General features: G+C 39.1%; 1 long non-coding RNA gene across 1 annotated transcript in view; it reads left to right on the forward strand.

Annotated features, from left to right (window-relative positions):
* The first annotated feature begins 3,799 nt into the window (after positions 1 to 3,799).
* The window catches only part of LOC126958111 (uncharacterized), a 51,680-nt gene continuing 42,246 nt past the window's right edge, over positions 3,800 to 13,233 (forward strand). Inside the window, exons 1-2 of the long non-coding RNA XR_007727106.1 lie at positions 3,800 to 4,088; positions 11,660 to 12,028. This is a non-coding gene — a long non-coding RNA (uncharacterized LOC126958111). The remainder of the gene's footprint in view (positions 4,089 to 11,659; positions 12,029 to 13,233) is intronic.

Consider the following 13,233-nt stretch of genomic DNA (forward strand, 5'->3'; position numbering starts at 1 on the left):
CTTCAGCAAAGTTTTAAGACACAGAATCAATGTACAAAAATCAGTAGCATTTCTATACACCAATAATGTCCAAGTTGAGAGCCAAATCAAGAATGCAATCCTATTCACAATAGCCACAAAAAGAATAAAATATTTAAGAATACAGCTAACCAGGGAGGTGAAAGATCTCTACAATGAGAATTGTAAAACACTGCTAAAAGAAATCAGAGACGACACAAACAAATGGGAAAATATTCCATGCTTGTGGATAGGAAGAATCAATATTGTAAAAAATGGTCATACTACCCAAAGCTATTTACAGATTCAATACTATTTTCATTAAACTAATAATGAAATTTTTCACAGAATTAGGAAGAAAATATATAAAATTCATTTGGAAGCAAAAAGGAGCCCAACTAGCCAAAGCTATCCTAAGCAGAAAGAACAAAGCTGGAGGCATCATATTACCTGACTCCAAACTGTACTACAATGCTACAGTAACTAAAACAGCATGGTGCTGGTACAAAAACAGACACATAGACCAATGGAACAGAATAGAGAACACAGAAATTATGCTGTACACTATAACCATTGATTTTTGACAAAGCTGACAGAAACAAGCAAAGGGAAAAGGACTCTCCATTCAATAAATGCTGCTGGAATAACTGGCTAGACATATGCAGAAGACTGAAACGGTACCCCTTCCTTTTACCATATACAAAAATCAACACAAGATGAATTAAAGGCTTAAATGTAAAACCTAAAACTATGAAGATCCTAGAAGAAAATGTGGGAAATACCATTCTGGACACTGTCCCAGGCAAAAACTTCATGACAAAGACTCCAAAAGTAATAGCAACAAAAATAAAAATTGACTAGTGGGATCTAATTAAACTAAAGAGCTTCTACACAGCAAAAGTAACTATCAACAGAGTAAACAGACAACCTACAGAATAGGAGAATATATTTGCAAATTGTGCCTCTGACAAAGGACTAATATCTGGAATTTGTAAGAAACTCAAATCAACAAGCAAAAAAAAAAAAAAAAAACCATTTAAAAAGAGGGTACAAAGGACATGAACATACTTCTCAAAAAAAGACATACACACAGCCAACAAGCATATGAAGAAATGCTCAGTATCAGTAAGCATTAGGGAGATGCAAATCAAAACCACAATGAAAAACCATCTCACACCAGCCACAATGGCTATTACCCAAAAGTCAAAAAATAACAGAGGCTGATGAGGTTGCAGAGAAAAGGAAACACGTAACACTGCTAGGGGGAATGTAAATCAGTTCAGCCACTGTGGAAAACCATCTGAAGATTTCTCAAAGAACTTAAAACAGAACTACCATTTGACCTAGCAATCCCATTACTGGGTACATACCTGAAGGAATATAAATGGTTCCACCACAAAGACACATGCATGCGTATGTTCGTCCTGGCACTATTCACAATAGAAAAGTCATAGAATTAATCTAAATGCCCACTAACAGTAGACTGGATCAAGAAAATGTGGTACATATACACCACGGAATACTAGGCAGCTATAGAAAATGAGATCATGTCCTTTGTAGCAACATGGATGCAGCTGGAGACCATTGTCCTAAGCGAATTAATGCAGGAACAGAAAACCAAATAGCACATGTTCTCACTGAGAAGTGGGAGCTAACCATTGAGTATACATGGACACAAAGAGAACAATAGACACTGGGGCCTGTCTGAGGGTGGAGGGTGGCAGGAGGGTGAGGATTGTAAAACTACCCATCGGGTACTATGCTGATTACCTATAGGTGATGAATAATCTGTACACCAAACTCCCACAATGAACAATGTACCCATGTAACAAACTTGTACATGTACCCCTTGAACCTAAAATAAAAATTGGAAAGAAAAAAATAATCAAGACTGTCTGTTCTAAGGAACTATTTTCAAGAGTGACTGAGGTATGACCACCATGCCTGTGCTCCTAAAATGTCCCCACTGAGTTAAATTTTTTCTAATAATATTTATCTGATCTTTACTTGCAAAGCTATAATCCAAGATAGCACACTTACACTTGTAGTGTGTATTGCGGCAAACACTGTGATATTAAATTGCATGTCTCACATCTGGCAGCAGCAGTAAAAATATGTTATTATATCAAACTCATATGTAGCATTGAAATTCACAAGGCTCTGTTCTAACTGCTTCACATATGAGACCTCTGTTAATCTTCTCTAACCCTATGGCATAAGTATCATTATTCCCAGTTCATAGATATGGAAAACTGAGGCATGGAGAAGTGACCTGTTTGGCAGAGACAGAAAGATACCAACCAATGACTTTTCAGAGGTTATATCTGAGTGAACAAACTTCAAAGACACAATTATTATTCCTTATATATTGAAAGAACTCTAATTCCAAGGAACAAAAGTTCTGTTAATAAAGTGTTCACACAATCCTCATGATATCCCCAGTAAAGAAAGACCGAGGGAGTGGGGAAGGGGAGAAAGGGGGTCAAGAGGCTTATGTTAGAGGGAACAAAACAGGTTAAGCAAGTGGCTTCCTCATTGTGAACAGTAAATCAGAACTAAAAAGGCAGATACAGTTTTTGGTATTATATTCTGCAAGCAAAAGGCAATACTTTGAGAAACATGGGTATCTTAGCTCTGGTTGTTCTAACAAAATACCATAGACTTTGTGTCTTATCAACGAAAGAAATGTATTTTTCATCGTTCTAGAAAAGAGACATCCTACATCAGGGTGCCAGCATGATCATGTTCTGGAGGGTCCTCTTCTGGGTTGCAGACTGTTGACTTCTCTTGTATCCTCACGTGGCAGAAAGAGGGTGAGAAAGCTTTCTGGAGTCACTTTCATCAAGACACTAATCCCATTATGAGGGTTTCACCTTCATGACCTAATTACCTCCCAAGGAACCCCACTTCCTAATATCCTCACACTTGGAATTAGAATTTCAAAATGTGGATTTTGGACAGGGGGGACCCTAACATTCAGTCCATTGTAGTGGGTAAGGTGGGAAAAGGGGAGACGTGAAAATGTAAGTGGATCATGGACCCTGCATTTCATGTGGCTTGCTCCAAGCCTTGAACCATGTTTGGTGGTACGTCTTAGTGATACATGTTGCCAGCACCATGTTGTTTTATATAAAATAATTTAAAATTAGTAGCATAGTGCCAAGCATACAGCAAACATTTGATAAATGTTAACTGCCCTTCATGCCCTCGCCATCAAATGAAACTGTAACTATTTCCCTTCTAATATCATTGGGATGCTTTAAGTATTATTGCCACATTCAGGGCCATGCTGTATTCTGAGTCTAGCCCGGAGTCAAAAGACACAATGAATTACGACAAAGGTGGGTGTATTCCAGAGATGTGAGATTAGAAAATAATATGAAAATAATATTATTCTAACCTTACTCTATTATTCAGCCCCAATTCCCCCACACTTTGTGAACCTTTTTGTGAGTACAATCCCAAGGCAGTTAAAATGCAACTATATACAAGTTCATCAATTCCAGATGTAAAGTCAACAGCAATTCAAGTGATGACCACAGCAGTAACCTAGAGAACTACAGTCTCCATGTATCAGGTAAAGGTGGCTTGCAACATTTTCACTAAATTGAAGGGTTGGGAAGGAACTAAATGGCGGCTTGGCTCTTTTGGGAAACTGCCCTTGGATTGGATTCAAGGTTGCCTCTAGATTTATTTTCCAAAAAGAAAGCTCTGTTTCTCTTTTGAAAGGAACATGGGGAGGGGCTAAGAATTGGGGAGGGCAGCAGGAGAGATAAGTCCAGCTTGATAATGCAGGTTTTTATCCCCATGTTCTGTTCTCTGTGGCCCCTGCAATGCCAAAACACAGGCTTAAAAATACTCTCGTGAAATGTCAAAGTTTTATTATTGTACAAATCCATCTGAGAATTTGAGACTGCTTCTAAGTTTCTATTGTCCTATCGGAATTGACTAATGCATGGCCAGCTTGGTAGGCGTTTTACAGCTCCCACTCAGCAAGCCTTGGCAAGTTCTTGGAAGAAGAAGGGAAAATGAGGAGGAGGGGATGTCCTGTTGGTTTCTGAGGTACTGGGTTTCTTGCTGTGTGAACTTTCGTAAGTTATCTTACTTCTCTGAATCTGTTTTCTCATCTATGAAAGAAGGATAATGATACCTTGAATAGTACTTTGAAGTATGTGTGAGGATTAGAGATATTCACTGTAAAAATGTATCTAGTTCTCAGCAGGGAAGTTGGAGTTCTATAAATGGTAGCTGCAATAATAATTGTTATTAATATTTTAAATAAGCAATCTAGCACTGAACCTGATGACTGCTAAGGTTCAACATATATTAACCCTTAACCTTTCCATCAACCAGGCTACATTTGAGAATCCAAGGACTTTAATATATGCCTGAAATACAACCATAAACTGTGTAGATTCTATTCATTTTTATGCAAAAATTTATATCATTCACAAATAATGGCTTTTTGTTCTTTATTCCTAATCCTTATAATACCTTTTATTATTTTTTTCTTGCTTTAGAATTTGCATAAAGGCCGTGATACCCGGCATTTTTGTCTTATTCTGTATCCTAAACAATATTTTTTAACATTTTGCCATTAAGTATCATGTTTGCTGATGGTCTTTTTTAGCTGCTCTCAAACAGGCTCAGGAAATTTGGATTCTTAGGTAGCTACAAATCTTTATCGTGAATGGTTGTTAGACTTTATAGGTACTTTTCCTATATTTATCAAGATAACCATACTTTTGTTCACATTAAGATAGTGAATGACACTAATATATTTTCTAACATTAACTCACCTTGCATTTTGGAAAATATCCAACTTGATCATAATTTATATTTTGTTAATATATTGTGGATTCATTTTGCTAACATTTTCATTTAGCATTTTTATATTTGTTCATAAGCAAAACAAACTGCTATGTAATTTCCTTTTTTGTCTGTCCTAATCTGGTTTTGACAGCAAATTTTTACCCACATCATGAAATAAGTGGGAGTATTTCCTCTTTTTTATTACCTGAAAGTTTGAAATTACCTGTCCCTTAAATGGTTGGTAGAGCTCACCTCTAAGACTAGTGGGGTTGATGTTTTCACTGTAGGAAGACTTTAAATAATTAGTTCAATTGCTTTAAAAGTTACATTGTTATTCAGACTTTTTCTCTCTTTAGTCAGTTTTAGTATCATATTTTAAAAATGTATGTGTATATATTTCATCTAGTTTTTTCCTAATTTGATGGTATATAGGTATACAAAGTATTATTTTAATAAATGCAGAATGTGTGGTTATAGTTCCTTTTCATTTCATTTACTCCCTCTATTCTCCCTTCATCATTTCTTTCAAAAAGTTTTTCAATTCCATTAAACGTTTTGAAAGGTACAGTCTTTGTCTCCTGCACTAGCAGAAACACATTTGTTCATCATGGTATCCCCAGCACCTAGAAATATGCTTGGCGTGTTGTAGATACTCAGTACGTGCTTTTTGGACTTAAAAGGCAGGGGAGATGGAGGCGGTCTTTAGCCACATAAGAAAGAAGTAGCTAAAGACCAAGCATTAACTAATGTCCATAGCAAAAATATCCATGTCTACTAAATGCATAGTTCTTTCCAGAAGAAAAAGTAAATAATAGCTTAAGATAGTATATCCTTTGTTTATAACAATATTCAATATTTGCCTAATTCTGATTCCCTAGAAGGAAATACAGATCTTGAAAGATTTCACACATAATAATTTCCTTACAATTTCTAGTGGTTTTCATAAAGTGAACTTTATTTTCAACAACACATGATAGGCTGTGGCATTAGAAACAAGGGAGATCATAGATTTGCCAACTTTTCTTCGCTACTGTAGACTTCAGTCAATATTTGATCTTATGACATAGAGTGCTGATCCATCACTATTGTTTGTATTCTAATCTGATGTTGCTGATATGCTGGAAATAAAGGGGCCTTAGAAATGCAGAGAAACAGAGGAAATGTTGAAAGGACAATGAGCCTTGCTCATGTTGCTTCATGTAGTCCTTCGGATACTGGGTTGTGAAATAGAGAAGTGTGGGCCCCTCTTTTTGTTTTCAGGAAGAACTCTCTAGTGATCAGCAATTCCAATCTCTGCTCTCAAATCAAATTTAAGAAGGAGGAAGAGAAGAGAACTGCAGTTTTCTGCACTTATCCCTCTGCACACTTTATATATTCAGTAGGAGTTTTTGGGTGCCATTTGAGCTAGCTGAGAATCAGATTGCTGCCTGGCTCCCTAACTGTAAACAGGGACACTTTGAAGATTAGATTGGGTATGTTGGCCCAAGCACGTACTTTGTAAATTCTAACAAAATCCTTGTATCCGATCACAACTTAAAAATATCTCCCAAAGTGAAACGCCAAGTACAAATCCCAGGTAAATGACGGTCCTAAGGAACAGATGTCAGGACATCAGACGTGAACTTAAAGGATCCATCTAAAGACTACCCCTGGCGACCCAAGGGAGCCACGGTGAGGCAGCCAAACGTGAGCATTGAGATGAGGGAAATAGGCCCAAAGCAGCCTGCTGGTGCGCTGAGCCTGGAGGAGGAGGGTGACCGCAATCCCTGGGGGAAGCCCTGACTTCATGCAGCTCAGGTCAGATGTGGAGTGCAAGGAAAACACGCGTGGGTTGTGGGTGGTAGAAGGACACACTAGAGGAGAAAGTATAATGTCCTGAAAAGATCTGAAGATTGAGTATGTGTTTCAGTATACTAGAAAAGATCGTTTTAAAAATCACAAGTGCTAAATTACAAGCACTTGTTTCAATTTGGTGCTAAATTACAAGCACTTGCTTAAATTTGGCATGGGATACATGAGCGTTTGCATATTTATTTATTAGCACAACTACACAACAGTGCCCAGTGTATAATAGGTGCTCAATTAGTATGTTTATTTTTTATTTATGTTTTTGAGATGGAATCTTGCTCTATCACCTGGGCTGGAGTGCAGTGGCCGATCTTGGCTCACTGCAACCTCCACCTCCCAGGTTCAAGTGATTCTCCTGCTTCAGCCTCCAAGTAGCTGGGATTACAGGTGCGCACCATAATGCCCAGCTAATTTTTGTATTTTTAGCAGAGATGGGGTTTCACCATGTTGGCCAGGCTGGTCTCAAACTCCTGACCTCAAGTGATCCACCTGCCTCGGCCTCCCAAAGTGCTGGGATTACAGGCGTGAACCACCATGCCCGGCTTCAGTTAGTATTTTTAGAAGGATGTATAGTATAAAGAGCACTGGCTTGAGAGTCAGGAGACCTGGATTCTAATACTGACTCTATCATTAACTGTGTAACCTCAGGAAAAACACTGACATTCTTTAGGTCTCAAAGTTTTCCTCTATAAAGCAGAAGATAAATTGAATGGTCATAAGATCACTTCCTATGTGCCTATGTCTATATCTCTATCAGTGCTACAAGAAGGCCAGGTCCCTGCACTACAGTAAGAATATTCTCCTGAGAAATCACTGAGCAGAATCACAAAGGCAGGGAAGTCATGTGACTTTCAGTGATTGGCAACTACAGGTAGTCTGATGTGGCTGGAGAACCAGGTTATGGAAAGATCATACAGGTGAGGACAATGGCAGGCCTGAAAATAATCACTGAAGGGGTAAGGAGTGAACACCAGATTCATCAAATCACCAAAATGATTTGAGTCCATCTAAGACAAATGACGTCTGTAATTTGTCAATGGGGATATCATCGTATATTTTTATAGAGCAGTGGATTTTGAACTTTATTCCACATCAGAATCACTTGGGTAAATTTTTTTTTTTAGTAACGGTGTCTGGGTCCCATCACCAGAGACTCTAATTCAGTAGAACTGGAGGAGAACGTTTGTATGGTGCTTCACAGGTTATGAACATTTCAATGATACCCTTTGATCCTTACAGCTAACAGAAAGGGGTCAGGGTGCAATTATCACCATTTCACATACAAGAAAACTGAGGCTCAAAGAAATGGCATCCATCCAAGAGGCAGGTGGCAGAAATGAGACTGCACCAACGTTCTGAGCCCCGGTCCAGTGCTTTTCCACCATGGCTCACTTAGGCTTGACTATGCCTAAACCAAAAACAGGGGTTTGAGGTGAAAACAATTTATTGCCCAACTCAAACAATAGAACAGAGAAGCACCATTTAAGGTTAGCAAAAGGACAAATTGAAGCACAATGAAAAAGCACTTCTTGGAATATAGTTAAGACATTCATGGACCTATTAACCCAAAGATGTAGTAGATGATCATCCATGGTTCAAATGAGGTTTCAGTAAATTCATAGATGAAGGATCCATTCTCTTTACTATTTGAGAACACCACCATGTCATCTCATGCATGTGTCTGAGACCAAATACCAGACTGCATATATTATGTTGCTAATTGTCTACAAGTTATGGTCAGGTATACTCAGAGCTTATAGTCTTACCTTTCTCATCCTTCTACTGAAAATTTAGTTATCTCTGCCCTCAGAAAAGAGAAACAGCACAGACAAGTGAAACAACTAAACCAGCTACAAAATATGGAGATGTGGTGATGGTCCCGTTACTGCAGAAAGACTCTGGACCCCTTGTGTGACATCAGACAAGCTAGTTATTACGTGGTTAATATCGGGAAGGAAACTTATACTTATCAGATGCCTACAGTGTGGTAGCCCCATCGTGTGCAGGGCACTTTATATACATCATCACATTTAGTTCCCATGGGAATTTCAGAAGGCCAGTGTGGTAATTACCTCCTTTTCACAGGTGAGGAAAATCAGGTTCACAGAGGTTAAAATGCCCAAAGCTATAGAGCTCCACAGAGTACAATGAAGATATGTCTGTCTCCAAAGTTTCCACTTTTTAATGTTTCTTATAGCCTACCAAAAGGTGTGAAAACCTGGTGCAATGTAATAAATGACTAAGTGAAAAGACTTTCCCATTATGAGATGGCCTCTGTATCTGGAGAGAGGCATATCAGCGGCTTCAGCAGCAGCTTCTGGGAGCAGAACTGTGAAGCTCATATCATTAGCAGCAGCATCTGGCAAATAATCAAGAAGACAGGGCACCTGACCTACAGGACGGGGATGCCTCTGATCCTCTGGCTGGCATGTTCCCCACGAGCTGGACTGTTTCCCCTAATGTGAGAAACCCTGCCTCACTTAGTCACCCTGATATTGCACAACAGATACGGCATTTCCAAAGCATGGCACGCTAACTGTCAAAAATAAATAAATAAATAACAAGAGCAAGAATGGGTGCAGCCAGAAGGTTGTTAAAAAGTCAAATCTTCACTGCCTTTTACAAAAGCCAGAGCTCATAGAAGCTGCTGCCTTCAATTTTACAGGGTTCTAAGCCCTAAGGAAACAGCGTTACACCTACCGTCCTTAAATACACACCCAATTGAGACATACGAAGTTGGTGTGGAGGACTGGGTGCCCTCACTTTAACACTGAGAAACTGCCAGAAGATGTACAGCTTAGCTAGTACCAATTAGGGCTGATCCAACACCCCAAATACAGTAGGCATTTAAAGCATTAAATCACACAGAAACTACCACCTCATCTCCAGCTTAGACTGTTGAAGCAGCCCCATTCCTGCTATCCCTTCATTCTTTACCACCTTTCAACCCACTTTCCACCAGCAGCCAGCCCTTCTTTTTGAAACACAGGTCTGACTATGTTGTGCCACAACTCAAAAACATCTGTGGTTTCCTGATGTTCTAATAATAAAGTTAAAACTCATGACCAGCTGCCCCCATCAGCCTCATCTCACTCCACTCTCCTTTGCACCTACTAAGCTCTACTTTGTCCTTCTTTTAGGTCCCTCACCTAAAACCTGCGTGCATCGGGACCCTATCACATGTCATGTCCTTGTCAGAATAACAATATTCCTCCCCATCCCCACCCCGCCATCTTAGCTCATTTCTTTTCACTCACCGTATTTCTGTCTAAATGTCAGTTTTGCAGAATTATGAAATGCTGTGAATACATTGTCTCCTATTATATTTTCTCATGGGACTCACTGTTTCACCTTTAAGACAATTGCAATTAAAATGTAGTAAGTATTCAGATCTCTGTTAATGTCTGTTTTTCCTACTAGAATGTAAACTATGAGAATAGGAGAAAATGACCATCTTATTCATTGCTCTATTCCTGTTTTGTACATTAAATTGTTCAGTCAATACTCGTTGAGCAAATAAGAATGGATAAACATGGTTAACCTTTCTCTGAAAAACGTTTTTTAAAATTCTAAAAATCTAGAGAGAATTCAAAATAAGTTTCCTGCTGGACTGACAGCTTATCCCTACATGTCAAATTTTCACTCCCAGGCACAGAACGACCCGTTGCATTGAGTGGATACTCCCATCTGCTATCAGATGCCAGCCTAGTGTCACAGCATCTTATCTGCAAGATGACTCACATCTCATCTACAAGATAACCTACAATCTGGGTTATATGCATCTGCAGCACCTCATCTGGAGGATAACCCACAATCTGGATTATAAGGACAGAACTCATCTCCTCAGGAAATGATACCAAATAATAAGAAATAAATTGCTTGCCTTGCATAAAAAGAGGCATTCAATAAATGTTGTATTATAATCTGAGAATTGAACAAGGCCTATGAAAAAGTCCTGCATTTACGCCTAAAAGTTTAGTTCATGACTTCAAATATTGAAACCCACCTTTTACAAAGTAGTATATGTCTTTGACTTTTAAAAAGTGCATTTTACATGTTGGTTGAGAAAATATAATGATCTTAGTTAGAATCTACCTCTAACCTCCCAAATCAAAACCAAACCAAAATAAAACAGTACTCTGAGAGGTTTAAGCTGTATGTAATGAAGCAAAAGTTTCTGTCTGTACTCCAGGAATCTGGAGTCCCAGAGAAGGTGTGGACATTGTTGGAAATCGGCTTCTAGCCCACAGATCTCTGCTCTGTCCATGTACCAGTGATAATCACAGCCATAGTCTGCAGATACACCATTGTAGTGCAATGATAGAGGGACAGCACTTAAATATGAAAATGGCAATTAAGAGCATGTTTACCATTTTCTTAATATATATCCCACAAGTGTGCAGGAGAGTTTGCCAGATGCTAAAACAACAACATAAAATGATAGCGGGGAAATGTAAATAAAGGACAAGCCCCGAAAAGCATTAAGACAGTAAGGAAGCTGAGTAAATAAGAAACACCAGTGTCTGTATTTTTATTATTTTCTAATACCTAGTAATGTGAAGTGCAGATGAGATATGGAAAAATAAGCTTAGTGTTGTGGCAGTTTTAGGGACAGAATATATACAAGAAATTACGTAAAATATTAAGGGAAAGAAAGATAAAATGCACACACACATATGCACATGCCACAGAGAACAAACAGGCCAGCAAGTCAGTGATAGCTCACACCTGTATATAAACCCTTTCCTGCTCAAGCCACATCAGACTCCCTCATCCTCCCCACAGAGCAACCAATGCTGAGTGTCCACTGCTCCAGAGGTATGGTTGGGAACCCGCTCTGTGAGTTTTCACAGACGCACCATCCTTGCATGGCACCAGCTGACTTGGTGTCTGATGCAGCTGTCAGCGACCCACCAAAATGACAATATAATACCTCAATGTTAAGGACCAAAGGAGTACTGATCAAAAATGACTTTTCTCTCTCTTTCTCTCTTTCTCTAAGGATACACACATCGGAAAACCTGAAGAGTCTCTGTGCTTTTCCTGGAATTATATAACCAACTACAGTTTCAGAATACATCAAAGCAAGGTCTTATCAAATACCTTATCTCCGGGTTTGTCTTCCACATAAAATATGAGTCACAATCAGGATCAAACGATTGAAGTAAACTTTGTCCACACTGCAGTTTGCTCCTGCAGGACTGTGCTTCATATCTCCTCTAAGTCCAAATCCAACTAGGTCTCTTGGGTTAGGCCATGGACAGTCCTGAGTTTACTTTGGAGGTCACCCCACAGCACCTGTGTACATCCAGAAAGACGTGGAAAAAGAGAATCAGGAGTGGAAACTGGGATCATCGTCATCCCCTTGGAGGTAAGAAATCAGATAATTGGAGAAACTTGGATCTTATTATTAGGAAAGCCTGTGTTATCACTCCACAATACCAGCAGCTGGTTGCTGCCCAAATTACTGATGGAATCACCTGTCGTTCTATTTCCACCATTAGGGTTTAACACTTTTGAGTTTTAATGTTTTCTTCAGTCTTAAAGATACCCATAAAAGTGCATTTTGTCCTAGGAGGGACCACACCTCATAGCTTCACTCAATGTTTAACTGAAACCTGGAAAGGTCTGATACTGAGATAAGGAGATGAAGAAACAAATTGTGTTTACTTCTAATTTTTTCTCATAGTTGTGGTCAAAATTATGCCACTATTCATTGTGAGACCTTGGGTGGATTGCTTAATTGCACCAAGCTCAATCTGGCTGTCTTTCAAAAACAGAGATTTCAATCTCTTGCCAATATCACAAGATCATAAAATCTGCTCACTGTGTACATAGAGCTACCAGATGTAATTAAAGAAAATATAAAACATGGTATTTCCCTTAATGTTTGAAAGTAATTTAGCAAGGGGCATGGTCAGCATCTAGGTGCCATAAAAAAATGTAATGAAAGGCAGCTGCTTACATTTACAGCAGAAGAGATGAGTGTGAGTTGAAGAAAATGCTCTTCATATATCATTTTAATCATTTCAATATTACAAGGTAATAAATGAATGTATTCTTATAAACATCAAGCATATGAGACAATGCAGCATGGTTAATATGTGCAGAGTCAGGCAGTCTTGTAGTCAAATTTCAGCACAAATCCCTGGGCCATGGGACCTGGGGCAAGCTGGTTGGCTCTGCAGCTCAGCGTCTGTACCTGTCAAATGGGGAATACAGCAGCTTTTGGCATAGGTGCCCCACAATCAGCAGAAACGCCACTAAAAATGGAATGTGTTGATCTTCTGAGAGTGTAACAATGGCAGCCGAAAGAGGAAGGAAACGGTCTCAAATGCAGCTCCTATATGGACCCGTTCTTTCAGCCTCTATTCAGTCACTCCCTATGTGAGAGGAATCAAGCTAGAGTCCGAGAGCTCATCTTTAAGGAAAGGAGCAAGACTTGCATACAGAATAGCTTGTGATGAGTTCAAAGCCAGGGAAGAAGGTGTCAAGGCTACTTCTCAGAAGGCATGGACCAACAGTGGAGCCTTGAGTGGTGGACAAAAGTTGACCAGGAAGTCACAGAGACGAAAT

The sequence above is a fragment of the Macaca thibetana genome, chromosome 7 (assembly GCF_024542745.1).
Source record: "Macaca thibetana thibetana isolate TM-01 chromosome 7, ASM2454274v1, whole genome shotgun sequence".
Taxonomy (NCBI): domain Eukaryota; kingdom Metazoa; phylum Chordata; class Mammalia; order Primates; family Cercopithecidae; genus Macaca; species Macaca thibetana.